At 38.1% G+C, this 26,043-nt stretch overlaps 1 protein-coding gene and 2 non-coding genes across 5 annotated transcripts in view; all 3 read left to right on the top strand.

Annotated features, from left to right (window-relative positions):
• CDK19 (cyclin dependent kinase 19) overlaps nt 1-26,043 on the top strand; it is a 230,587-nt gene that overhangs the window by 115,548 nt on the left and 88,996 nt on the right. The gene's annotated exons all lie outside the window — the stretch shown is intronic.
• On the top strand, nt 3,841-3,916 carry TRNAA-CGC (transfer RNA alanine (anticodon CGC)). Its single transcript has one exon. It is a non-coding gene; the product is annotated as a tRNA-Ala (tRNA).
• LOC136316519 (U8 small nucleolar RNA) lies at nt 9,782-9,917 on the top strand. The gene has a single exon (XR_010727749.1). It is a non-coding gene; the product is annotated as a U8 small nucleolar RNA (small nucleolar RNA).

Here is a 26,043-nt window from a genome sequence, read left to right as displayed (position 1 = left end):
GAGGGACAGATAGGGACAGACAGAGAGGAAGGGAGAGAGATGAGAAGCATCAATTCTTCATTGCGGCTCCTTAGTGTCCTTGGTTGTTCTTTGATTGCTTTCTCATATGTGCCTTGACTAGGGGGCTACAGCAGACTGAGTGACCCCTTGCTCAAGCCAGCGACCCCATGCTCAAGGTGGCGACCTCAGGGTTTCAAACCTGGGTCCTCTGCATCCCATTTTGATGCTCTATCCACTGTGCCATCGCCTGGTTAGCCCATAATTTCTTTAGATATTCTTTCTGCCCCTTTATTCCCTCTCCTCCTAAGGACTCACATTATATGTATATTTATAGGCTTGATGTTATCTCACAGATCTCTGATGTTCTGTTCGTTTTTTCTAATTTTTTTTTTTCTATTTGTTGTCTGGAGAAAGTACTTTTGCCTCTCTTCAAGTTTGCTGATTCTTTTGTCTGCCAACTCCGATATGCTGCTGAGCCCGTCTGGTTAGATTTTCATTTTATTTACTGTATTTTTCAACTGCAAAATTACTATTTGGTTTTACTAGACTTCCTCTCTCTCAGAAAATAAAAGATTTTCAATGTCTTTTATGGTTCAATAGCTCATTTGTTTTTAGCACTGCATAATATTTCATTATCTGGATGTACTACAGTTTCCATCCATCTACTAAAGTACATCTTGGTGGACATAACTTTTCAGCTCCTTTGGGTAAATACCAAGGTTCACAATTGCTGGATTATGATGGTAAGAGTATGTTTAATTTTTTTAAGAAACTGCCAAACTGTCTTCCAAAGTGGCTGTACCATTTTGCATTTCCATCAAAAATGGGTAAGAGTTTTTGTTGCTGCACATCCTTGCTATCATTTGTTGTTGTTAGTTTTCTGGATTTTAGGCATTCTAATAGGTATGCAGTGGTATCTCATTGTTTACTTTGAAATGGTACTATAGCTTTCAAGCCCTGCTTGCAAGGCCTTAAGAAGTGAGATATTAGATATATTTTAGATATTTCCTGGACATGTCCATAGTGCTGCACACAGGCATGGTAACATGCTTTCCCCCCCCTGGTTACATTCTTTATTACCCAGTTACATTTTAGAAAATGAGTCCTGGTACTAATAGCAACTTGCCCAAGATATACAGAAATACTGGTAAAGTCCAGATACAACTCCCAAGCCTATCTGAATCAAAGGAATATTCTCTCCCACTTTATAATCTGAAACTGAAGGCATTTTTTTAAAATAAGTACTTCAAGTACCAGTGGATTAGCATAATGACATAGTCTCACAGATTATTATTCTGTTGCTTTGGTCTTATATCTCTTTTTCTTATATCAGTAACATAAGCTGCTCATATTTTTAATATAGATCTTAGACTTAAATAACGAAACAATAACAAAAATAATGAGAACAGTGTAAGGTCAAGATGCAGTGGAACTTCACAGATACAAACTAGAGTTATTAGACTAAATTTTGAAGGAATGAAAATTACTGTTCAAAAACAGATAATTCTATTTTACTATATGCTATATATATATACTATTATATATGCTATATATAATTATATATATAATATATATTCTATTATATATGCTATAATAGACAGCATATAATAGGAATAATATAGACTGATAAATACAGGTTTACAAGCTTCTTAGCATACTTTGCAGCTCAGTAATTTTCTTAAGTGAGAAGCGGGGAGACAGACAGACTCCCACAAGGGTGCCAACCAGGATCCACTTGGCAAGCCCGCTATGGGGTGATGCTCTGCCCATCTGGGTCCCTTTCTCCATTGCTTGGCAACAGCTATTTTAGCACCTGAGGGGAGGTCATGGAGCCATCCTCAGTGCCTGGGACCAACTTGCTCAAGCCAAGCCATGGCTGCGGGAGGGGAAGAGAGAGATAGAAAGGAGAGGGGGAGGGGTGGAGAAGCAGATGGTTGCTTCTCCAGTGTGTCCAGATCAGGAATTGAACCCAGGACATCCACATGCTGGGCCGATGCTCTACCACTGAGCCAACCAGCTAGGGCCGTAGCTCAGTAATTTTCAAAATTTGAATGAGCCTTTTTTTTTCTTAGAGGAATGTTATATTTAATTGGAAATTTTTTACTTTGTAGATTTTAGTGATGTGATTAGATAATACAGCATTCAAAGAGTTGAAAGTAAAATAGCATTTCAAACAAAGTGACTGCAAAGTATTAAATTTGCTCAAGATAATGCTAGGTATTCTTGATAGTAAAATAATACAAGAAAAGAAAAACATATTTGGCCTGACTTGTGGTGGTGCAGTGGATTGACCTGGAATGCTGAGGTCACTGGTTCCAAGCCTTGGGCTTGCCTGGTCAAGACACATGCAAGAGGCAACTTTTGCGAGTTGATGCTTCTCGCTCCTAGCCCCCTCTTTTTCTCCCCTCTCTTTAAAATCAATAAAAATAGTTTTTGTAATTAAAGAAAAACATTTGAAAATCTTATTTGCAGAGTAGTAAGTAACTGAAGTTTGGGTGCAAGCTGTTTTGTCAGCTTTTTTCTATTATAAGTAGGTTCTGTTTTAGAAAAGCTTTCTTTTATTTTTTTTAACTTTTGGATTACCTGCCTTTCTAATAAATTTGCCATACCACCTTATATTTTTAAAATAATCTGATTAATAGGCCTAACTTTATTTGTGGTTTTGGTCTTTGGATGTTGCTGGCATGATGCTTACTTTAATCTATTCTTCCTCAAAATTCTTCAATTTAGGTTTTTTGTTTGTTTTTGTGGTAGAGACAGAGAGAGAGAGAGAGGGACAGATAGGGACAGACAGACAGGAAGGGAGAGAAATGAGAAGAATCAATTCTTTGTTGCAGCTCCTCAGTCTCCTTAGTTGTTCATTGATTGATTTCTCATATGTGCCTTGACTGGGAGGCTATAGCAGACCTAGTGACCCCTTGCTCGAGCCAGTGATCTTGGGCTCAAGCTGTTGAGTCTTGCTCAAACCAGATGAGCCTGTGCTCAAGGTGGCGACCTTGGGGTTTCGAACCTCGGTCCTCCACATCCCAGTCTGACGTTCTATCCACTGCGCCACTGCCTGGTTAGGCTAGGCATTTTTAATCCAGTAGAAAAATAGGCCAGGCCCTGGCTGGTTGGCTCAGTGTTAGAGCATTGGTCCAGCATGTGGATGTCCTGGATTCGATTCAGGACATCCTAAGAGAAACACCCATCTGCTCCATCCTGCCCCCTCTTGCTTCTTTCTTTCTCTCCCTCTTCTCCTCTGCAGCCATGGCTCGACTAGAGTGAATTGGCCCCAGGTGCTGAAGATGGCTCCATGGCACTAAGAAGAGCTTGGTTGCTGAGCAATGGAGCAATGCCCCAGATGGGCAGAGTATCTCCCCTTAGTGGGCTTGTTGGGTGGATCTTTGTCAGGGCGCATGCAGGAGTCTGTCTCTCACTGAATTAAAAAAAAGAAAGAAAAATAAGCCAAAGAGTAAAGAGAAACTTTATAAATAAGTGAAACATTAATGGCTAATAGATACTCAATTATAATATGATGAGAGAAATATAAAATAAAACCACAATAAGATGTACATTTTTGCCCACCAGATTGGTGACAGTATCAAGTATTTGCAGTGATACTAGAACTGTCACATAATGCTAATGGAATTGTAAATTACTGTAGTATAACACTGAAGAAAATAATTTATCTAGTAAAGTTAAGATACACATACCTTGTTACCTAATTTCACTCCTAAATATAACAATTATTTTATAGTCCCCTTAACTATCCTAAACTGAAATTGATAGATGATAGATATAACCTATTTACAGGCATAATTGAAAAATCATTCTTACCTCTTATTATTAAAAAATAGGGCCCTGGCCGGTTGGCTCAGCGGTAGAGCGTCGGCCTCGCGTGCGGGGGCCCGGGGTTCAATTCCCGGCCAGGGCACATAGGAGAAGCGCCCATTTGCTTCTCCACTCCCACCCCCTCCTTCCTCTCTGTCTCTCTCTTCTCCTCCCGCAGCCAAGGCTCCATTGGAGCAAAGATGGCCCGGGCGCTGGGGATGGCTCCTTGGCCTCTGCTCCAGGCGCTAGAGTGGCTCTGGTGCGGCAGAGCCACGCCCCGGAGGGGCAGAGCATCGCCCCCTGGTGGGCAGAGCGTTGCCCCTGGTGGGCGTGCCGGGTGGATCCCGGTCGGGCGCATGCGGAAGTCTGACTGTCTCTCCCCGTTTGCAGCTTCAGAAAAATACAAAAAAAAAAAAAAAAAAATTATTTATGATGAAATAACATTTAAATGTATAGGAGTCAGGCATTTTTATTATAGTACTTAAATGCTAATCAGTATAGAAATATATTTAATTGTAGAATGTGTAATTGAGTTGATAATTTGTGTATTGTTTTGGGTAGCATTGAGTTACCCTCGTTTTTTAGGTTGTGTTTTTTTTTTTTTTTCTTTCATTTTTCTGAAGCTGGAAACAGGGAGAGACAGTCAGACAGACTCCCGCATGCGCCCGACCGGGATCCACCCGGCACGCCCACCAGGGGCGGTGCTCTGCCCCCCAGGGGGCGATGCTCTGCCCATCCTGGGCGTCGCCATATTGCGACCAGAGCCACTCTAGCGCCTGAGGCAGAGGCCACAGAGCCATGCCCAGCGCCCGGGCCATCTTTGCTCCAATGGAGCCTTGGCTGCGGGAGGGGAAGAGAGAGACAGAGAGGAAAGCGCGGCGGAGGGGTGGAGAAGCAAATGGACGCTTCTCCTATGTGCCCTGGCCGGGAATCGAACCCGGGTCCTCCGCACGCTAGGCCGACGCTCTACCGCTGAGCCAACCGGCCAGGGCTTTAGGTTGTGTTAAATCTATCCTGTGGTATATGTGAATTGATTAATTTGTGGACTTCACAATTCAGGAGATTCTGAAAAGAAATTCTGATTGTTCCCCAAATTTTCAAGTTGAATTAAAGACATTTGTGAAGCTTATTAATACACTAAGTAATATTTTTATCTCATCATTTGATTTTTTTTTTTTTAGTTCTTTTATTTTTTTATTTTTTTCTGAAGCTGGAAACGGGGAGAGACAGTCAGACAGACTCCTGCATGCGCCCGACCGGGATCCACCCGGCAGGCCCACCAGGGGCGACGCTCTGCCCACGAGAGGGCGATGCTCTGCCCTTCCGGGGCGTCGCTCCGCCGCGACCAGAGCCACTCCAGCGCCTGGGGCAGAGGCCAAGGAGCCATCCCCAGCGCCCGGGCCATCTCTTGCTCCAATGGAGCCCTGGCTGCGGGAGGGGAAGAGAGAGACAGAGAGGAAGGGGGGGGATGGAGAAGCAAATGGGCGCCTCTCCCATGTGCCCTGGCCGGGAATCGAACCCGGGTCTCCCGCACGCCAGGGCGACGCTCTACCGCTGAGCCAACCGGCCAGGGCCTCATCATTTGATTTTTTATTTAATTTTTTCTCCTATTGCTTTTCCTAATTGTTGGTTTTCTTATTTCTTTCTTATGTCATATATATTTTGTCATTTTCTTTTTTCTTTCTATTTTTTTTTTTACCATTTGCCCAAAGTAGGTCTGTTCCATAACTGTAACTGTTTGTGAAACCACGAAGACTGTTTGTACTTGTTTGATCTGTTTTTCTTCTTCGTATCAGGGAGTTTCTATCTGTTCAGTTATGCATGGTATGTGGATTTATTCTCAGAATTTTCCCAGACACATAAAGAAATCATTTATTATATAAAACATTCCATAATTAAGTTATTAATAATTTGCAATGCTCTTGTTTTCTTCTAGCATAAAAACGAACAATCTAGTGGTCTTTATGGAATTGAAATTCCCATTGTTGCAGGGTGTTTTTTTGTCATTCATGTATTAGCATTTTGAAAGTCTTTTTAGTATAGATCACTCTGCCTTCATAAAATTTAGGTCAGTGATTGAGTCTTAATATATTCACTATTAAATCTTAGGAATCTATCTAGTACAGTGTTTAGAGGATTTTTCTTTTTAAGATTTTATTTATTGTTTTTAGAGAGAGGAGAGAGAGAGAGAGAAAGGGAGTGGGGGGCGAGAAGTGGGAAGCATCAACTCATAGTTGCTTCACATATGTACCTCGATGAGGCAAGCCCTGCGTTTCAAACCAGCAACCTCAGAATTCCAGGTTGATGCTTTATCCACTTGCGCCAGCACAGGTCAGGCTTTAGTACAGTGTTTAAAACAAAGTAGGCTCTTAATATATAAAAGTTGGGTGGTTTTGCCTGACTGGGCAGTGGTGCAGTGGATAGAGCATCGGACTGGGATGCGAAAGACCCAGGATCGAGACCCCGAGGTCACCAGCCTGAGCGAGGCCTCATCTGGTTTGAGCAAAAAGCTCACCAGCTTGAGCCCAAGGTCGCTGGCTCGAGCAAGGGGTTACTCGGTCTGCTGAAGGCCTGCAGTCAAGGCACGTATGAGAAGGCAATCAGTGAACAATTAAGGTATTGTAATGCGCAATGAAAAACTAATGATTGATGCTTCTCATCTCCCCATCCTGTCTGTCCCTGTCTGTCCCTCTCTCTGACTCTCTCTCTCTGTCTCTGTAAAAAAAAAAAAAGTTGGGTGGTTTTATTAAAGAGAATAGTTTTCCGTGTAACTCATATTTAATTTTAATAGCCAACCATTAATATTTAAACCAGCCAACCATATATAGTATTGAAATAACCATTTAGACATCTTAATGGGAGAGGCTGCAAAGGCCCAGTGCTATTAACATTCTGTTCTGAAAAGTGAGATATAATTCACATACCATAAAATACATTCTTTTGAAGTATACAATTCATTGATTTTAAGTATATTCACACAGTTGTTCAATCATCACTGCTCTCTAATTTCACCACTCCAGAAAGAAACAGTATGTATGTATACCTAGTAGTAATTTGCCTTTCCCCGATCCTGCAGCCATTGGCAGTCACTAATGTACTTTTTGTCCCTATTGATTTGCCTGTATTCTTTTTTATATTAGCCTGTTTCCAACAGTGTCACAGCTGGTCATTCCATAATCCAGAGATTCTCAAATTTGTGGCCTACAGATCACTTAGGGCTCTTGTTAAAATGCAGATTCTCATTTTTAGTAGATCAGGGGTAGAGCCTGATATTCTGAGTATCTGACAAGGTCTCAGATAACACCAGTGCTGTTGCTCTGAAGATGTCATTTTAAGTAGTAAGGTTCAAAGATGTCTCAGAAGCAAAGAAATTTAACTATAAATGTAAACAAGTTGTTAAATAGCAACTGGCACTAATCTAGGGGAAATTATTCCAAACTGTTGAGTTTATATAGTAGTGTTTCCTTGTTCATTACCTTTTGAAAGTGATTTCTTCCCTGCAGCCTACCTACATGTATGCTAGTTTATTATGGGCTTACTTGTACACTTAATTAGATTGATGAAATCAAATAGTTAAGAAAGCTTGAGTTAGAACTTCTTCTATGACTTTGTTGTTCGAACATCTTCTGATACTTCTACTTTTTGAAAGAAGCTTTCCTACAAACTTCATATTAGTAGATTATTGGCAAACTCAAATCAGTTCTCTATCCATCCAATTCTGAATAGACATAGGCTTCCTTGCACTGTGTTTGGGTGAGCCCACTTTGGACATGGTATTCTAGAAGTTTCCTATATAAGAAAATAGTTCTGGGTTTTAAAAGATGAGTAGTGTGGGAGGGAAAGGAAAGCATCCTAGCAATAAGTGGGGAATAAAGGTAGAGGAAAGGAAAGGTGCCAAGGTTTGGGGGGTCAGTCAGTTATAAATTATAGAGCAATTCAGTATTTATCACAGCTCAAACAAGAATCTTTTTGTACCTAAGTTGTTTATAATATGTTTTGATATCTTTCATGAGAAATTGTCTTGTATAAATAACAATTCTATTGTATATGGTTCTGCCTTTCCTACTTATTGAAAAGTTCTCAGAGTTATAATGATGACCTGTAATATGGTTATTAATATTGTTCAGATGCCCCACTTAAAATGGTTATTCTTTCCAGCTTGATGTTTTAGGGGGGGAAATGGCATCTGATTTAATTTATGTGAGAGTACCTTCTAGACTTTACAGAGTTATGTAAATGCAAAGTGGTATTGTTATCAGCCCCTCCATATATTCCATGTTACCCTTTGGAACGTAGAAGTAAATATTCTTTGCTTTATAAAGGGACCACAATCAGTGTACTTTTGCTCCTAAATCCTTGTCTGATTTGGGGGTCTGAAGACACTAGTCTTCAGTAGGCAAGGTTCATTTTGTAAGTGATTAGGGCTCTTTCTTTCTCAATTATGGTGTGTGTGTTGTAAACAAAAAATTTTAGTTCTTTATTAACAAAATAAACTTAAGCCACTACTCTAAAATATTTTTCTAAATTACCCAGTTAAGATAAAAGAGTTAAGAAAAAAAAAACTAGTTAGGTATCTCTAACATTTTCAGGCCTCACCTGTTATTAGTTATTACTTAATTAATTACCCTTACCTCATTTTCTCCAGGCCTGAGTTGAGAGAACACTTAAACTTCCTAGGATCACGAATAGGGGGTATCCTTTAGTACTTCTATCTCACACCAAAGACCTTTCTTTATCTTGGGAAAAGGACCTGATTAGATCTGTTTACTTTTATTACTCAGTATGAGTAGACATTTCAGCTAATCAACAAATTTTAATTTCGTGCTATTGGCAAAGGATCGAGGGAGGCAAATTCAACTAATGGTAAAAAGGATGGTATTAATTTGCATTTGCAAATACTCTATATCATCTCCTAATGTATTTCCTAATGCTTTCTTTCCCAAGTACAGAAAGAAAAAAAAAATATGATACTGTTGTAGCATGATTACACTGATTATATTGTGTAATACTAGGATTATCTTTTTTAGTTTTTCTTCATTGTTCTTTGAAGCTACTGATGTCTTAAAATGATATTAAAATAGCCTGACTAGGTGGTGGCGCAGTGGATAGAGCGTTAACCTGGGACGCTGAGGTCCCAGGTTAGAAACACGGAGATCACTGGCTTGAGCACGGGCTCATAGACATGACTCCATGGTCATTGGCTTGAGCCCAAAGGATGCTGGCTTGAAGCCCAAGGTCACTGGCTTTAGCAAGGGGTCACTGGCTCAGCTGGAGCCCCCTCAGTCAAGGAATATATGAGAAAGCTATCAATGAACAACTAAAAGTGCTGCAACAAGTGATGCTTCTCATCTCTCTCCCTTCCTGCCGGTCTGTCCCTGTCTGTCCCTCTCTCTCTAAAAAGAGAAAAAAAAAAAAAAATAGTGTTTCCATAGCAACACCCTACCAGTTTCTTATGGCAAGCACTGCATCTTTTATAAGTTGGTTTGAAAAAGAGAAATGTTTTTCTGAGTTTATTTATAAAATCAGACTAACAGAATATAGCATTATTTTTATAAAGTATTTTTAATCAGAATATATGTAACAAAGGATTTTACACATAGATGTAAAGTGAACTTCCGAGTGAGGTTTTTGCTTATATAAAAGTGAAAATTTGTATTAAATCAATGTTTTTTCGTCATTAGACTTGAACTACGTAAATAAAAGCTTAAACTCTGACAAATTTCAGTTAGATGATTTCTAAGTTCTATTTAAATGTCATACTTGTACTTAGAAGTTTATAGACTGCTTATGAGACTGTTAAAACAATACTCATAATATCCTTGTAATGATTTTCCAACCTCTTAGGCTACATGATATATTTTGTTCAGGATTTGTTCCTCTGATTTAAAAAATAAAATGGAGAGGGTCTAATCTGTAAAATCAATGTCAGGATATATTAAATATTTTTACATTTAAATTGTATAAATTATCATCAGTTAGGATAGTCCTTACCTGTTCCTCCTTTTGGAGGGTAGATTGGGACATGGTGATTGGAGTTCACATGACTTGTGATTAGCATCTTTGCATAATCAGGATTTGTAACACTTTGAGTGTTTCTATCTGATTCTTCAAAAATTAAAATAAAAAAATTGTGTAAATTATCTATCTTTTAGTTTTTAAAAAATTTATTACTGATTAATTTTTAGAGAGAGAGGAAGAGAGAGTGAGAGAGAAACATCCATTTGTTGTTTTACATATTTATGCATTCATTGGTTGATTCTGATATATGCCCTGACCTGGGATTGAACCTGCAACCTTGGTGTATTTGGATAATGCTCTAACCCACTGACCTACGTGACCAGGGCTATATTATCTATTTTAAACTACTTCTTACTGTCTTTTGACTTTTAGTATTATTCAGTTTTATCTCAGCATTTAGTTCATTTTGTCTAGAGGGTTTAGGGAAGACATTGTATTTATAACTAAAGTTATCAATACCATATTTTCTCTTCTATTTACTTTAATTTTTGCCCTCTAAATGAGGTTTAATTTTTTTAAAATGAACTTAGACTTTTTAGCTTTTTCAATATTTTAAAATAACTAACTCATATGCTCTAGTTGGTTATTATTCTCTTTCCTTCCCATTCCACAGAGCCATAGGAAATTCTTTGAACCTACCAAGAGTATATTTCATGGAGGTTGTAGTTAATGTATTTTTATTACTGGTTCATTCAATAAATTCCAGATGCTGGAAATATAACAGTGGTAAAAGACAATAATAATTCTGTTTTAAAGGAGCTTACATAGTGGATCTTAGCTGGAAACTTAACTACTTTGCTTGCCTTTGTGAACTATTTTATCTCTCTATTGATAGTGCTGTTTTGAAAGATTCCATTCGTTTAATAACTGGGTGATTTTGTAAATTTCATTTCCCAGCTGGATGTCTATACTAATACTGCCTGATGTTGCTGTATAATTTGTCATATTTAATTCAGCCATGGAAACCAAAAATTAATTGTATATAGCTATATATCTTCTCTATTTAGAAGAGGTGTTTTATAAAATAGTTCCATATTTACCTAACTTGATTACCAAATCTTGTTAATTTTTCTTTCAAAAATTTTTTTATCTTTAGGTTTCTCAGCTTTATTTTACTGCCTTTATTTGAGCCAGTGTTTTTCAACCAGTCCACGGACTGATGCTGGTCCACTAGGAATTTCATGCCGGTTTGTGAAAAGTTAAGCACCCTGATGTTGTATGAATATTATAGACATAGTGATTTTAGTTGAATTCGCTTATGCTCAGATCAGGGTGGTTGCCATCTATCAACCTAGATCATCGGTGAACATAGTATTGAGGTTGTTTTACATATATTTGGAACTTTTAGGCTTGTTCAAAAAACCTTTTGCAGCGTGCAGAGCATTGACAGATCATGCGCAAGATACAAAAAGTATTCAGACAAACTTATGAAGTATTCAGTACATTGTACCTGTGGAGTTTGGAAATCAAGCACCAGCTTGTACTGTGTTGCACTATTATGTGTGGTAAGATAAAACTTGATTCCTTGCATATTTCCATTTCCAGCCACCTCCCCTCTCAGTAGTACTTTTTTTTTTCATGCTTGCACACAGTTGTGCATGTTCTCACCTGTTCAGAACATGTCCATGTTGTTTGCAAATAAATTGTATGTTTTAGTATCATTGTGCTGTAAATTTTAAACCCTACAAAATAGAAAGAAAAACAAAACAAAACATTTTAACCTTCTTCAAAAGTGATAACAATAGTCAAAGGAAAAGTAGTGATGACACTGAAAGTAAACCAAGTACTAGTGCTTCAAGTTTAAAAGAAACAGTGAAAAGGAAACACGATAATTTAGAAGGTTCAGCAGAAATCAAAATAAGAAAAGAAAACTTTGTTAGGTAGTATGATAAGGAATATTTAAAACTTGATTTCACGGTAGCACCTGGTAGTGAATTATTGCCACAGCCCTTGTATGTAGTATGTTCTGAAATCCTGTCAAATAATGCAATGAAACCTTCCAAACTTACTTGTCATTTGTATTCAAAGCATAGCACTCTTATTGAGAAGCCAGCAGATTTTTTTGAAAAGTTTCACAATCAAATGAAAAGTCAGAAAATTCAAATGGAGAAAATGATGACTAGTGACAAATCGCTGCTTTGAGCATCTTATTTGGCTGCCCTTTGAATACTGAAAATGAAAACTGTTCACTATTGGTGAAGAATTATTAAAGCCTTGCATCTTAGATGTCACTTAGGAAATTTTGGGTCCTCAAGCTGCACAAAAACTTGAGGCTATACTATTTTTGGATACTACTGTTCAGAGAAGAATTGTTGTTATGGCCAGTGCTATTGAAGAGCAAATTGTAGAGGGGATAAAGGAATGGAAATGTTTTGCCATTCAATATGATGAATCAACTAACATAAGTAACCATGCTGTTCTACTTTGCTTCTTGAGGTATATTAACAAGAAAGACTTTAGGGAAGAACTACTCTGTTGACTTAATCTACCTGGTTGGACCACTAGTTCAGAGATATTTAATGCTCTTAATGAGTACTTTCAAACAGGAGGGCTTTGACTGGGGAAAGTGTTTCAGAGTGTGTATGGATGGTGCTGTGAGTATGATTGCACATCATTTGGGTAGTTGCAAAAATAAAGAATGTTGCACATCCAGAAATGTTGTCCACCAGCATTTAATTACAAAGAAACTTTCACTGACTTGAACACTGTGATGAATGACACAGTGAAGATGGTTGATATTTGTAATCAAGGCTTGAACTTTAGACTGTTCATAACACTAGGTGAAAACATGGATTCACAACACCAACATCTCCTTCTCTAAAGAGAATGAAGATGGCTTTCTAGAGCATGCGTCTCCAAACTACAGCCCGCAGGCCGCATGCGGCCCCCTGAGGCCATTTATCAGGCTCCAAACCACACTTCTGGAAGGGGCACCTCTTTCATTGGTTGTCAGTGAGAGGAGCACTGTATGTGGCGGCCCTCCAACGGGCTGAGGGACAGTGAACTGGCCCCCTGTATAAAAAGTTTGGGGACCCCTGCTAGAAGAAGGTTTCTTTCACACCTTTTCCAGTTGAGAGAAGAATAGAAACAGTTTCTGCAAAAGCATAACTCTGCATTAGTAGAGCTTTTGTTGGATGAAGAATGGATGGCTAAGCTTGCATAGATGGCAGATAGTTAGCCACCTCAATGAACTAAATATTTTTGTCCAGAGGTTTAACACAAACATTTTTACATTCAGAAATAATATGGATACATTAAAAAAGATAGTTGTTCTTTGGGAAAGTCACACACAGGAAGAAGATATAGAAATGTTTCTGTTTTCACTTTTCTAAGACTCTTTGCTGCAGACATCAACCAGAAATTCATATTTAGTATAATAAGTCAACATTTAATAAGAGTGTTAGTTCAAAACTTGGACCATTATTATTCTGAAAATGAGGATCAAGGAGGTAACTAAGCTTTTTATCAATAACCTATTCATGGAAGATACCAACTCCTGCTTCTTTAATCACTGTGAAAAAAACTGATAGGTTTATCTTCTACTGTCACTCTGGTACCAAACTTAAAATGCAGTCATTATCACAATTTTGGATATCTCTGGAAGAAGAATATCCATCTCTTAGTTATAAAGCTATTAAATTTTTAATTGCATTTTTTATTACCTACATGTGTGAGAAGACTTTTTTGGCCTTATCACTAATAAAAACCAAACAGAGAAACCTAATGGATGTCAATGCAGTGCTTTGTCTTTCAGAAACAGAACTGCAGCCTTAGTTATCAAATATTTTTTGCAAAGAAAGAACAGAAGATTTCACTTTAGCTTTACTTGAATTAAATACTGCTTTCTAGAAATTTCAATTATATTCTATTAAAATATATAGATATATATACTGCTCACAAAAGTTAGGGGATATTTTATAGCTTCATATTCATTTTTGAAATATCCTCTAATTTTTGTGAGCAGTATATTTTACTGTTCACCTGGTTATTTTATTTATTTATTTTTTCCTAAATGAGAAGTGGGGAGGCAGAGAGACAAGACTCCTGCATGAACCTAAACCGGGATCCACCTGGCAAGCCCCCTACCAAGCGATGCTCTGCCTGTCTGTGTCCATTGCTCTGTTGCTCGGCAACCAAGTTATTTTAGCACCTGAGGTTAGGCCATGGAGCCATCCTCAGCTTCCGGGCCAATTTGATCCTACTGAGCCATGGCTGTGGGAGAGAAAGAGAGATAGAGAGGGAAGGGAGTGGGGGAGGGGTGGAGAAGCAGATGGTCACTTCTTCTGTGTGCCCTGACTGGGACTTGAACCCGGACATCTACATGCTGGGCTGATACTCTACCACTGAGCCAACTGGCCAGCCTCATCTGGTTATTTTAGAGAATTTTCATTTTATAGTATTATAATTAATACTATAGTATTATAGTATTTACAATTCATAGAATACTAATAATGGTTTTTATTTCTGTAATGTACTTGTTTTGTTGATGCGCTTTTTCTTTATCTTTTTCTCTTTCCATATACTAGCATAGATAAAAGGGACCTTCTGAATAATAATGCTAGAGATTATTTCTGAACTAGTCTCTATTGCCTTGAGTTAGTGATAGTACTTTAATAAGATTTCATGTACTTTGTTATATTTATACTAGCTAGTTTTATCAGACGAGATCGGGCGGGTTCAGGGTGGTATGGCCGTAGACTATAATAGCTAGTTTTATTACTCCCTTTTAAAACTAGTTTGTTTAGAATGTGTTCCCTAATTTCTTAACCTGTGTAATAAATGATTACCATCAATTATAGATTACTTATAAAATTATATTAGGTGTTATTGGACTTTTTTAATCATTCTTTTTCAATAATTAGAAGAGAATATTCTTCTAATAGTTAGCAGGGGAAATTAACAACTTATATTAGCACTTTAGCTAACATATGAGTCTGTGGCCATGACTTTGTTCATATAATTTCTGTGGGACTTACATATGAGTTGAATATGAAAGATCTTTAATGTCATTTGTGAAAATCAGGAGTGATTGGTGTTTTATTTATTTATTTACAAATTTTGGTAGTAGACACACAAGAGAAAGCCCATGTATAATTTTATCACACTTAATTTTGTCAATTTTTTCTAGATAGGGAGACTAACTTCGTTTAGGGCAAAAAACCATGCAATTTTAGAAATGAGATTAATTTTTTCCTCCTAAGAAAGTTATTCTAGTTAGTATTGCTGCTTAATACCTATTCCAAAACATTGTGGCATAAAACACCTTTTTTTATTATACACGTGGATTCTGTGAATTGGGAACTCCAAAAGTCACAAGTGGGGATGGCTTTCTCAGCTCTGTGATGGCTGGGGTTTCAGTCAGGAAGACTAGAAGTTTGGGATCAACTGCTGAGGGCTGGAATAATTTGAAGGCTTATTCACCACCATGTCTGGCACCTGGGCTGGGAGAACTCAAAGACAGTGGTCCCCAATCCCCGGGCTGTGAAAAGAATAAATAACTTACATCATTTTCATTTTATTTATATTTAAGTCTGAATGACGTTTTATTTAAAAAAAATGACCAGATTCCCTCTGTTACATCCGTCTAAGACTCACTCTTGATGCTTGTCTCGGTCACGTGATACATTATCTGTCCCACCCTAAAGGCCAGTCCGTGAAAATAGTTTCTGACATTAAACCGGACCATGGCCCAAAAAAGGTTGGGGACCACTGCTCAAAGAGACCAGGATTATTGACCAGAGTCCCTACATGTGGCCTTACTTCTGTGCATATGGTGGCCTCAGCATGGTCAGATCAAGCTTAATTGTTAAAGTGAACAAGGAGAAAGTTGCATTGTTTTGTTTTGTTCTTTTGGACAAAGCCTCACAAGCTATGCATTGTTACTTCTGCATTCTGTTGGTTACAAGTGAGTCATATACACCCACAGATTTCACCTCTTGCTGGGAGAGTGGTATGTTCCAGAAGAGCATGTGGTACCAGAGATACTGTTGTGGCCATCTTTGGAAAACACATTCTGTCATAATAGTCAGGTTCAATACTTGACAGTATTTTTCATTTCAAATCTATATTTAATAATGACATTAGAAGTAAAAGATCAGGAATTCTTTACCAGTATCCACTGAACAGAGTTTAGGATTGTGAACTAAAGGTTGAAAATATTTTTTAAAAGGCTTTAAAAAATATTTTTTTCTATTACCGTATTTCCCCATGTATAAGATGCACCCTTTTTTGAAAAATTTAGAGTATAAAAACTGGATGTGTCTTATTCAGTGGTTGTAGATTTTTTTTACTAGCATTTCCTACTTTTTTGTGCTTGTTTTTACACTCATTGTTGAAGACTGATTTGTCATCAGATACAGATAAGAACAAGCTAATGAATGGGCATTTTGACAGTGGTGAGGAGTTGTATGAATTTTATGATGAATAAAACTTGAGTTCAATAAATTTATGTAATACTTTTTTTCCCCAAATTTCAGGCCCCCAAATTAAGGTGCATTTTATACATGGGAATGTCTTATACATGGGAAATATGGTACTTTAAAAATTGCCTTTTTAAAACATTTTTCTCCTGAAAGTCAAAATTGCTAAGGTTTTTTGTTTGTTTGCTTGTTACCCTTCCTTTATTTATTTATTTATTTATTTATTTGTATTTTTCTGAAGCTGGAAACGGGGAGAGACAGTCAGACAGACTCCCGCATGCGCCCGACCGGGATCCACCCGGCACGCCCACCAGGGGCGACGCTCTGCCCCTCTGGGGCGTCCCTCTGCCGCGACCAGAGCCACTCTTGCGCCTGGGACAGAGGCCAAGGAGCCATCCCCAGCGCCCGGGCCATCTTTGCTCCAATGGAGCCTCGGCTGCGGGAGGGGAAGAGAGAGACAGAGAGGAAGGAGGGGGTGGAGGTGGAGAAGCAAATGGGCGCTTCTCCTATGTGCCCTGGCCGGGAATCGAACCCGGGTCCCCCGCACGCCAGGCCGATGCTCTATCGCTGAGCCAACCAGCCAGGGCCCCCTTCCTTACTTTAAACAAGTATAGGGTGTCATGGATCATTAGGATATCTAGTTAGGGAGGAAGGGAGGGGCACAAAGAAAACCAGATAGAAGGTGACAGAAGAAAATTTGACTTAGGGTCATGGGTATGCAACATAATCAAATATCAAAATAACCTGGAGATGTTTTCTCTGAACATATATACCCTGATTTATCAATGTCACCCCATTAAAATTAATTAAAATAAAAAGGATATCTAGTTAGATTATGTACGGTTTACATTGTTGCTACATTGGAGCTATATTAAAGTTTGGCATTGATAAGAAACAAAGAAAATTCACTATACCATCTATATTTATGCAGAATTTAGTTTAAATGGAAAAATATTTTTACACTTGATCTTAGCCAAAGGGCAAGAAGCGGTGGAAAAATATTTTTAAATACAATAAAAAAAGAGCCTGACCAGGTGGTGGCACAGTGGATAGAATGTCATTCTGGGACACTAAGGACCCAGGTTCGAAACCTGAGTGCGGGCTCATCAGGCTTGAGCGTAGGCTTATCCAGCTTAAGCATGGGCTCACCAGCTTGAACACAAGGTCTCCAGCTTGAGCATGGGATCATGGGCATGACCTCATGATCACTCACTAGCTTGAAGCCCAAGGTCACTGGCTTGAGCAACGGATCTCTGGCTCTGCTGAAGCCCCCCTGGTCAAGGCACATATGAGAAAGCAATCAATCAACAACTAAGTGCCGCAACTACAAGTTGATGCTTCTCGTCTCTCTCTCTCTTTCTGTTCGTATGTCCCTGTCTGTCTCTCTCACTCTCTTTCCTTCTCTTTCTCTCTCTCTCTCTCATTCTCGCTTAAAAATATAGGACAAAATTGAGTACACAGGGATACAAAGTCATGCTTTTTCTTGCCTGGCAAGATTCTTTTTTAAAAATTTTATTTATTTATTTTAGAGAGGGGAGAGAGAGAGTAAGAGAAAAGGCGGGAGGAGCAGAAAGCATCAACTCCCATATGTGCTTTGACCAGGCAAGCCTGGGGTCTTGAACCAACAACTTCAGCATTTCAGGTCGACGCTTTATCCACTGCACCACCACAGGTCAGGCCGCAACATTCTTTCTAATGTAACCTGAAAGCCAACAAAGCTGAAGAAACTTCTATGTCAGCCAGCCAGAAAACATTGGACAGTGTGCGTTGTTTTGAAAGAAGGTGACTTAATTTGAAAAAGCTGGAACTGCCTGACTAGTGGTGGCGCAATGGATAGAGCATTGGACTGGGATGCAGAGGATCCAGGTTCAAAACCCTTAGGTCGCTGGCTTGAGTGCAAGCTCATCCAGCTTGAGCACAGGCTCACCAGCCTGAGCCCGGGTTGCTGGCCTGAACGTGGGATCATAGACATGACCCAGTGGTCACTGGCTTGAGCTCAAGGTTTCTGGCTTGAGCCCAAGGTCTATTGCTTGAGCAAGGGGTCACTTGCTCTGCTGTAGCCCCCAGGTCAAGGCACATATGAGAAAGCAATGAGTGAACAACTAAGGAGCCACAATAAAGAATTGATGCTTCTCCTTTCTCTCCCTTCCTGTCTGTCTGTCTGTCCCTATCTGTCCCTCTCTCTGTCTCTCTCTCTCTCTCTGTCACAAAATAAAAAAAAAAGAAAAAAGAAAAAGCTGGAATCTTCCCTCTATTTTGACTTGCCCCAACACAAAAGCTTTATCTTACAAAATCTGTGTGTGTGTGTGTGTGTGTGTGTGTGTGAAAGAGAGAGAGAAAGAGAGACACAGAGAGAGGGACAGATAGGGACAGACAGACAGGAAGGGAGAAAGATGAGAAGCATCAATTCTTCGTTGTGGCTCCTTAGTTATTCACTGATTGTTTTCTCATATGTGCCTTGACTGGGGGGCTACAGCAGATTGAATGACCCCTTGCTCAAGCCAGCAACCTTGGACTCAAGCTGGTGAGCCTTGCTCAAACCAGATGAGCCCATGCTCAAGCTGGCGACCTTGGGGTTTGGAACCTGGGTTCTCTGTGTCCCAGTTCATCGCTGTATCCACTGCACCACTGCCTGGTTGGGCATCTTACAAAATCTTATAAGCACAAGTAATGATATGATTAGAGATGTCTAGGTGAAGCTCTCTGAACCCTGGATGTTTTATGACTGGGAGCAGAACAGTGAAGGCCTCTTTCAGATGACATTATTCTTCCAGAATTACTGTCATTTTTTTTTTCTTGTAGTCTCAAATCAAGGTTTTAAAGTACTTGGAAGTTATACCATTTTTTTTTCCACATTGTAACCAAATGAAATTCTGATGTTTCTTAGTAAAGCTAGTTTCTCTCTTTTGTCCTTTAAAAGCATGCTGATGCCACTGAGGATTCTTGTTTTGTAAACCCATTTTGGAAAAGGAAAGACCACTGAGGGAGAATATAGTGAAAAGTGGCTTGGCATTAAAACTGATTGAGTACCTGATTACACATCTGGTTTTACCTTTTTGGTGAAGGAAGAAGCTCCATAGGTCACCATGAGCCATTGCTTTTACATTAACATCAAAGGCTATGCCAAGGACCACAAAAGAAGTCTTGTCCAGTGTCTTAAAAGGCATACTTTCTCCCTTGAATCACTGCCTTGTTAAGGTACTGCTACCTTAACTTGGTAAATCAGGGTTTTGGTTTTTAAAAAATTTTTATTTATTCATTTTAGAGAGGAGAGGGAGAGACAGAGAGAGGAGAGACAGAGAAAGAGAAGGGGGGAGGAGCTAGAAGCATCAACTCCCATATGTGCCTTGACCAGGCAAGCCCAGGATTTCGAACCAACGACCTCAGCATTTCCAGGTCGACGGTCTATCCACTGCGCCACCACAGGTCAGGCCTGGTAAATCAGGGTTTTTAGAACACTTGTCTACTGGATTGTTAAAGCCACTGGCATGATATAATACATTCTGCTTACGGTTCTAGCTCTTTATTCAAGAGAAACGGTAGCACCCTTCTAATTGAAGTTGATTTTTGTGAAATTAATTTTAATTTGCTTTTTAATTTAATAACCTTTCAAACAGAAGCATTTTTTTTAAAGCTGGGAGAGTTTAATCTGCTTACATTGTGTGTGTTCATATATTTAGAGTTATTTCTGTTTTCAAGTTTTCTATGTCTCATGCTTTGATCCCCTCAGCCACCCCCCCCCCCACATACTTCTTTTCTGACTTCTGAAGTATTGATTGAATTTTCCTTATTCTTATTTTCCTAAACTTCTGGTTGGGAAATAACTTATAATCTTTCTAAGTTAATAATTACTCTTGCATTTTTACATACATATTTGACTTAAATTCTCCAGTTTATTCATCTTCTTCTATACAAGGGCTTTACATCTCTTTAATTTAGCTCTCTCCTGTTATTTCTATTATATTAGTTCTATGTAGTATTCACTCAATGTCTTCCTCAACTTCTAGCCCCCAACTTTGTATATTTTTAGTTTCTTTACACTCAGGCTTATTTAGATTTACTTACATGATTCTCTCTTGCATACACTCCTTATTGAGGTATATTTTTAGTGTTTCTTTCAGCAAGGGCTTGTTAAACAACAGATTTTTTTTAGTCTGTAACCAAAAATGTCTCTTTGCCCTCAGTTTTGAAATATATTTTTAGCTCGATATAGAATTAGAAGTTCTTTCTTTCAGTTCTTTGAAGATCTCTATAGTGTACTGTACTTCTATGTTGTTCATTAGATATTCTTTTTTGTCATGATTTTTAAATTAAAGTTTGATAAAATGTATAAACTTGTGTGATTCAATGATAGGTACTTTTAATAACTAGATGAAGTACAAGTTTTATGGCTTGTTTTTTTTAAATACAGAGTACTTTTAATTCTAACTTGATAGTACATGTATTAATGATATAGTACAAAAATAGCATAGTACATATAAAATGATACATATATTAGTATATTTATAATTTTCTTATACTTGAGCATTCTTTATTTTTAAAAAGTTCTTAAAAGTCAAGTGTTAGATGTGGAATTAAGGAAACATTTTACATCTGTGAATTAATTACTTTGTTTTGTTTTTGTTTTTTCATAATCTGTCTAACCCAAGCTGAAGAGAGAAGTTCAGTGTTATTTATGTAACTCCTTTTAATGGTCCCCATGGATTTAAAACACAATTAGCATTGTTACACTTCCTTCCATAGAGAAAATATATGCTTTCTTAATAAACGTAATATGCTTTTGTTCATGAAGAATGTCACTTAGTAGTGCCAACTATTTTAGGATGCTAAAATAAAAATATTTACAATCCAAGAATACTTTAAAATTATTCTTTTTAAAATTTTTATTGGTTTTAATTTATTGTGTTTATGTAAATTCAAGTGTCCCACCGCATATATCTCCCTTCCCCTGCCGTGTTCCCCTCAACACCCAATTATTCTTATACGAGAAAGATGTTCCATTGTTTTTGGTGTATTACTTCATCATATAAAAATACTGTGAAAAGCAAACTGCATGACATTTCAAGATTTGGTGATCATTTAAATTAAGTTTGCCAAGATACTGGAACATATGAAATGAATGATAGCACCATTGTAAAGGCATAAAAGACTCATTAGACATTTAATTAATTATTTAAAGCCTACACAGTGCCTTGTATATAAATGTGTTCAGAAAATGTTGGTTCTGTTTAAATGACCAAGTTAATTTGACCCTGTTAACCTACTAACATAATGTTGACTTTTTCATTTAGTGAGTAAGGTACTATTACATATGTTAGATTTTGTGAACTGGTCCTCAGTGCCCCAGAAGTCACAGGAAGATGTAAACTTGGAGGAGAATGAAGAAAATATTTCATGTTAAAGGAAAATAGGAAATATCCTACCAAAATATTAATTAAATCAGTTCATAGACCTGAAGAATTCAAAAAAGATGGCTGCTTAATGGATTTTAAAATGAATATTCACAAAAAGACGACTCAATTTAAAAGTAGACAGAAGGTCCTGGCTGGATATCTCAGTTGGTTAGACCATCGTCCCAAAGCTCAGTGGTCGCTGGTTCAATCCCCTGCCAGGGCACATATAGGAGCAGATCCATGTTCCTGTTTCTTTCTCTCCCTCTCTCCCTTCCTCTCTCTCTAAAATCAATAAACGTTTTAAAAAAAAAAGAACAAAACCCTGACCAGGTGGTGGTGCAGTGGATAGAGCATTGACCTGGGGTGCTGAAGCCTGAGGTACAAAACCCCGAGGTCGCCGACTTGAATGCGGGCTCACCAGCTTGAGCATGAGGTTGCTGGCTTGATCATGGAATCCTAGACGTGATCGCATGGTCGCTGGCTTGAGCTCAAAGGTTGCTAATTTGAAGCCCAAGGTCACTGGATTGAGCCCAAGGTCGCTGGCTTGAGCAAGGGGTCACTTGCTTTGCTGTAGCCCCCACACCCCTCCCTCAGTCAAAGCACATATGAGAAAGCAATTAATGAACAACTAAGGTGCCGCAACGAAGAATCAGTGCTTCTCATCTCTCTCTTTCTGCCTGTCTGTCCTTACCTGTCTTTGTCTGTCTCTTTCTCTGTCTCTGTCACAAAGAAAGAGCTTTCTAACATGATTGTGAATTAATTCCTGTTTTTTAGTCTCTGTTCTTTGATTCTGTCATTACATGTGGGCTGATACTTATTTTCTTACGTAGAAAACTGGAAAATATTTCTTTCCTTTCTTCCTTAAAGAAATTGCATTTCCATGAATGAGGATCCTCTGCAAAGTCTAGTTGCTGCTTACATAAAAGTTTGTGACAATCTGCTGTTTCTTGCTTATTATAGTCTGACATTTGACTAAAGCAAACCTTTTCTAGGTTTATTGCTTATTCATAAGCAGATTTTAAATGGAAAGGTAAAACAAACCAGTTAATATATCAAGTTATTTGATATCTATATATATCAAGCTTTTAATATCTACAGATTTTAAAAGCTTTAACTTATAAGTTCATGAAAGTGATTTACCTTCATCCTTTTACTCATTTTCCATTGAAAGAACCCAAATGGTGGAATGCAGAAAAATTCGTATCACACTTGGAAAATTAAACAAGAGTGTCATTCCCAGTGTCATCATATTGAAGAGCTTTGATAGGGAACAGTAAAGGTAAGAGCAGAATGAGGATATACATCAGCCTGCTAGATCATTCAACAGAAACTTGCTGAGGAGATTGAGCAGAAAGCCTTCCCATCCACATATACCTAGCAGTGTGTTTAGGCTGGGGGCTAGGTAAGACAAGAATGGGAATAGTGATATTAGTAGGTAAATCTGTCTCCTAGCCTGAATAAAGCTGCAGGAAGGGAGCCGACTCTGGTGCACATGCTTTGTGCTGCAGCTATAGGGTCAGAACAGAAGTCACCATGGGGGGTGGTCTTTAGAGGTGCTTCTTGTCTCAATCAGCTTCAGGCTGAAAGGGAAGGCAGTGCCTTTTCCAGGAATTCAACAATGGTCTGCATGATCTGGAACAGTCTAGACAAGTGCTGTTTAATAGCACTCTCTGCAATTAGGGAAATATATATACAATTCAGTAGGGTATCCTCTAGTCACAGGATGTTTGAGCACTTGAAATATAGCTGGGAAGGCCTTAAAAAAGGCCTTCCTCTTCTGGTTATTTTTATCTTAAGGAGCTAATTAGACAAAAGCTGTTCATCACAGCATGGTTTAAGATATTAAAAACATAAAATATGAAGTAACGTGAATGTGCTATTTAAAGCAATCTGTTTCATACTCATACAATGGAATAGTATGCAGCCATTAAAATTGCTAATGTAGATAGACATTTATTGAAAAATAAGTTGTTTCCAATATGTTAAGTGAAATGACTGGTTATAAAACTATGTTTCTATATTTTGGTGTAAATATTTGAACATATTTTGTGTGTATACACACCTAGATAGATAGATAGATAGATAGATAGATAGATAGTATCTGGAATTCAGGCATCAAAAAATTTATCTTAATCCTAGTTCTGCCATTATTAGATGTATAACAGTGCAAATTAACCTCTTAGCCTCCCCAGTTTTTCCACTGTGAAAGAGATTAAAAACAGCATTTATCTCATTGAGTTGTTTTGAAGATTAAGTGAAATAATGTGGCTGAATTGCTTATCATAGTGCCTGTATTATCCTGTGATAAAATCATATTAAATGGTAGCTCTTTGGCCCTGGCTGGTTTGCTCAGTGGATAGTGTTGGCCCAGCATATAGATGTTCTGGATTAGTCATGACACACAGGAGAAGTGATCATCTACTTCTCTCCCCTTTCTCTCCCTCTTCTCCTCCCACAGCCAGTGGTTCGATTGGTTCAAGCTTTGGCCCTGGGCACTAGGGATAGCTTGTTGGTCTGAGTGTCAGCCTCAGGTGCTAAAAATAGCTCAGTTGATTCTAGCATTGGCTCCGGATGGGGTTGTCAGATGGATCTCCACGAGGGCACATGCCAGAGTCTGTCTCACTGTGTTTCCTCCTCTCAGTTAAAGAAAAAAAAGGTAGCTTTTTTATGGTCATGGTAATTGTTATTGTTATCATAAGTATTTGTGCTTACAAGAAAGTTTAGGGGATACATATAAAAATATTAGCAGATTGTCTTTGGTTGGTAGAATTACAAGTGATCTAGTGCTTGTATTTTTCTGTATTTTCTGATTCTGGTCTTTCATTGAACATCTATTACATTTATGATTTTAAAATGTTTAAAACTTAGTGTGCCTAAGTCATTAACATATAAATTGTATAACCCTCTTTAGAACTGCACAACATTTTTGTGGTTATAGAAAATCTTTAAAAATAAGACCAATGGAAATAGTGTAGTATAATTGAAACACTTCCTGTAGAATTATAGGTATAGTCACATTTATATCTGGGAAGACAACACAGTATACACTCCTTTATGTTTTTAACTTGCATCCTTCCTAATCTGGGCAAAAACAGTACATTTATTTCTATTTGAAAATGGCTTTGTTTTCTAATTGCTTATTTCTAGGGTTCAAATTTAGTCGCTCTAATGGTGATGAGGATTGTTGTTGGCAAAGCTGTAGACATCTAGTTAGGGTATTGCTTTGGTGGATATTCTTGAATTTTGTATTCCCAAAATTTTTGTAACAGTCTTTTATATTTCACTTTGCTTAGACTCATGTATTTTGAGAAAGGCTAGGTAGTGGACAGAGAAAGGTGAAGTAGGGCTATCAGGGGCAGGTTTCATAAAGGACAGGATGCTTGAGCTGAATCTTAAAGGTGAGTGTCTGAGTATTTGCACTTTGGGGCAGTCCATTGGCCTTTCTGGCAGCGAAGCAGCTGTGGTATGAGGTAGCATGGTCACTGGACAATCTAGAGGTGGTTTGCTGTGGCTTGAGATAGGATGCAAGCAAGAGGCCAGCCAGTGAGAAAACTGCAGAATCAGGTCCAAGAGCTTCAGTGTTGATACTTTCAGAAGTCTTTTTAGGATAAAAGAAACTACTATAACAGTACCACTATTTTACGTTTGAGTAGATCTTTTAAAAAGTGATCACATTTAACACTGGGGAACAAAATTTTTGTTGCATCCACAAAAACACTTGTTCTTACCTAATTTGAGCAGGCTGATCTCAAATCTGACATTAGTTTTTCTCTGTAAGCTACAGTTTTTTTGCAATTCAAGATTTTAGGTTTTCATCTTATTGTAAAATTTTCAGCATTTAGTTTAACATAATGAAGTAGAATGTCTTCTTGGGCATCATCTTTGTAAAAATATAATAATTTATATAATGCAATAAATACACTAATACACTAAGAGATATGACTATATCAGAATTTGTCTACAATTTCGAAATAGAACATATTAAAACACATTTTAATCATAAAATTTGTGCAAAACTTATTTAAATTCTATTCAGGCAAAAATTTGCGTTTGTAGCTCTTGCATTTGTGTACTTGTTGAGGACAATCTCGTTTGATGCTTCAGCAATAGTCTGCTCATCACTAACAGCTCCAAGATTTTCAGGAAACTTATCAAGGTGACTGTTCAGGAAGTGAATCTTAATGCTCATGTTACATCCAGTGTCGCAGAAAGCCAACAGCATCCTTTGAACCAGAATTTCATAGTTTTCTGCTTTTTTGTTGCCAAGGAAGTTCTTTGTAACTGCCACAAACAACTGCCATGCTGCTTTCTCCTCCTTATTCATCTTCCTGGCAAATTCTTCATCATGTATGAGGGTTTGAATTTGAGGTCCATCGAATATACCTGCTTTTATCTGCTCG

The sequence above is a fragment of the Saccopteryx bilineata genome, chromosome 12, assembly GCF_036850765.1.
Source record: "Saccopteryx bilineata isolate mSacBil1 chromosome 12, mSacBil1_pri_phased_curated, whole genome shotgun sequence".
Lineage (NCBI taxonomy): Eukaryota > Metazoa > Chordata > Mammalia > Chiroptera > Emballonuridae > Saccopteryx > Saccopteryx bilineata.
This window is presented reverse-complemented; position numbering and strand designations above follow the sequence as displayed.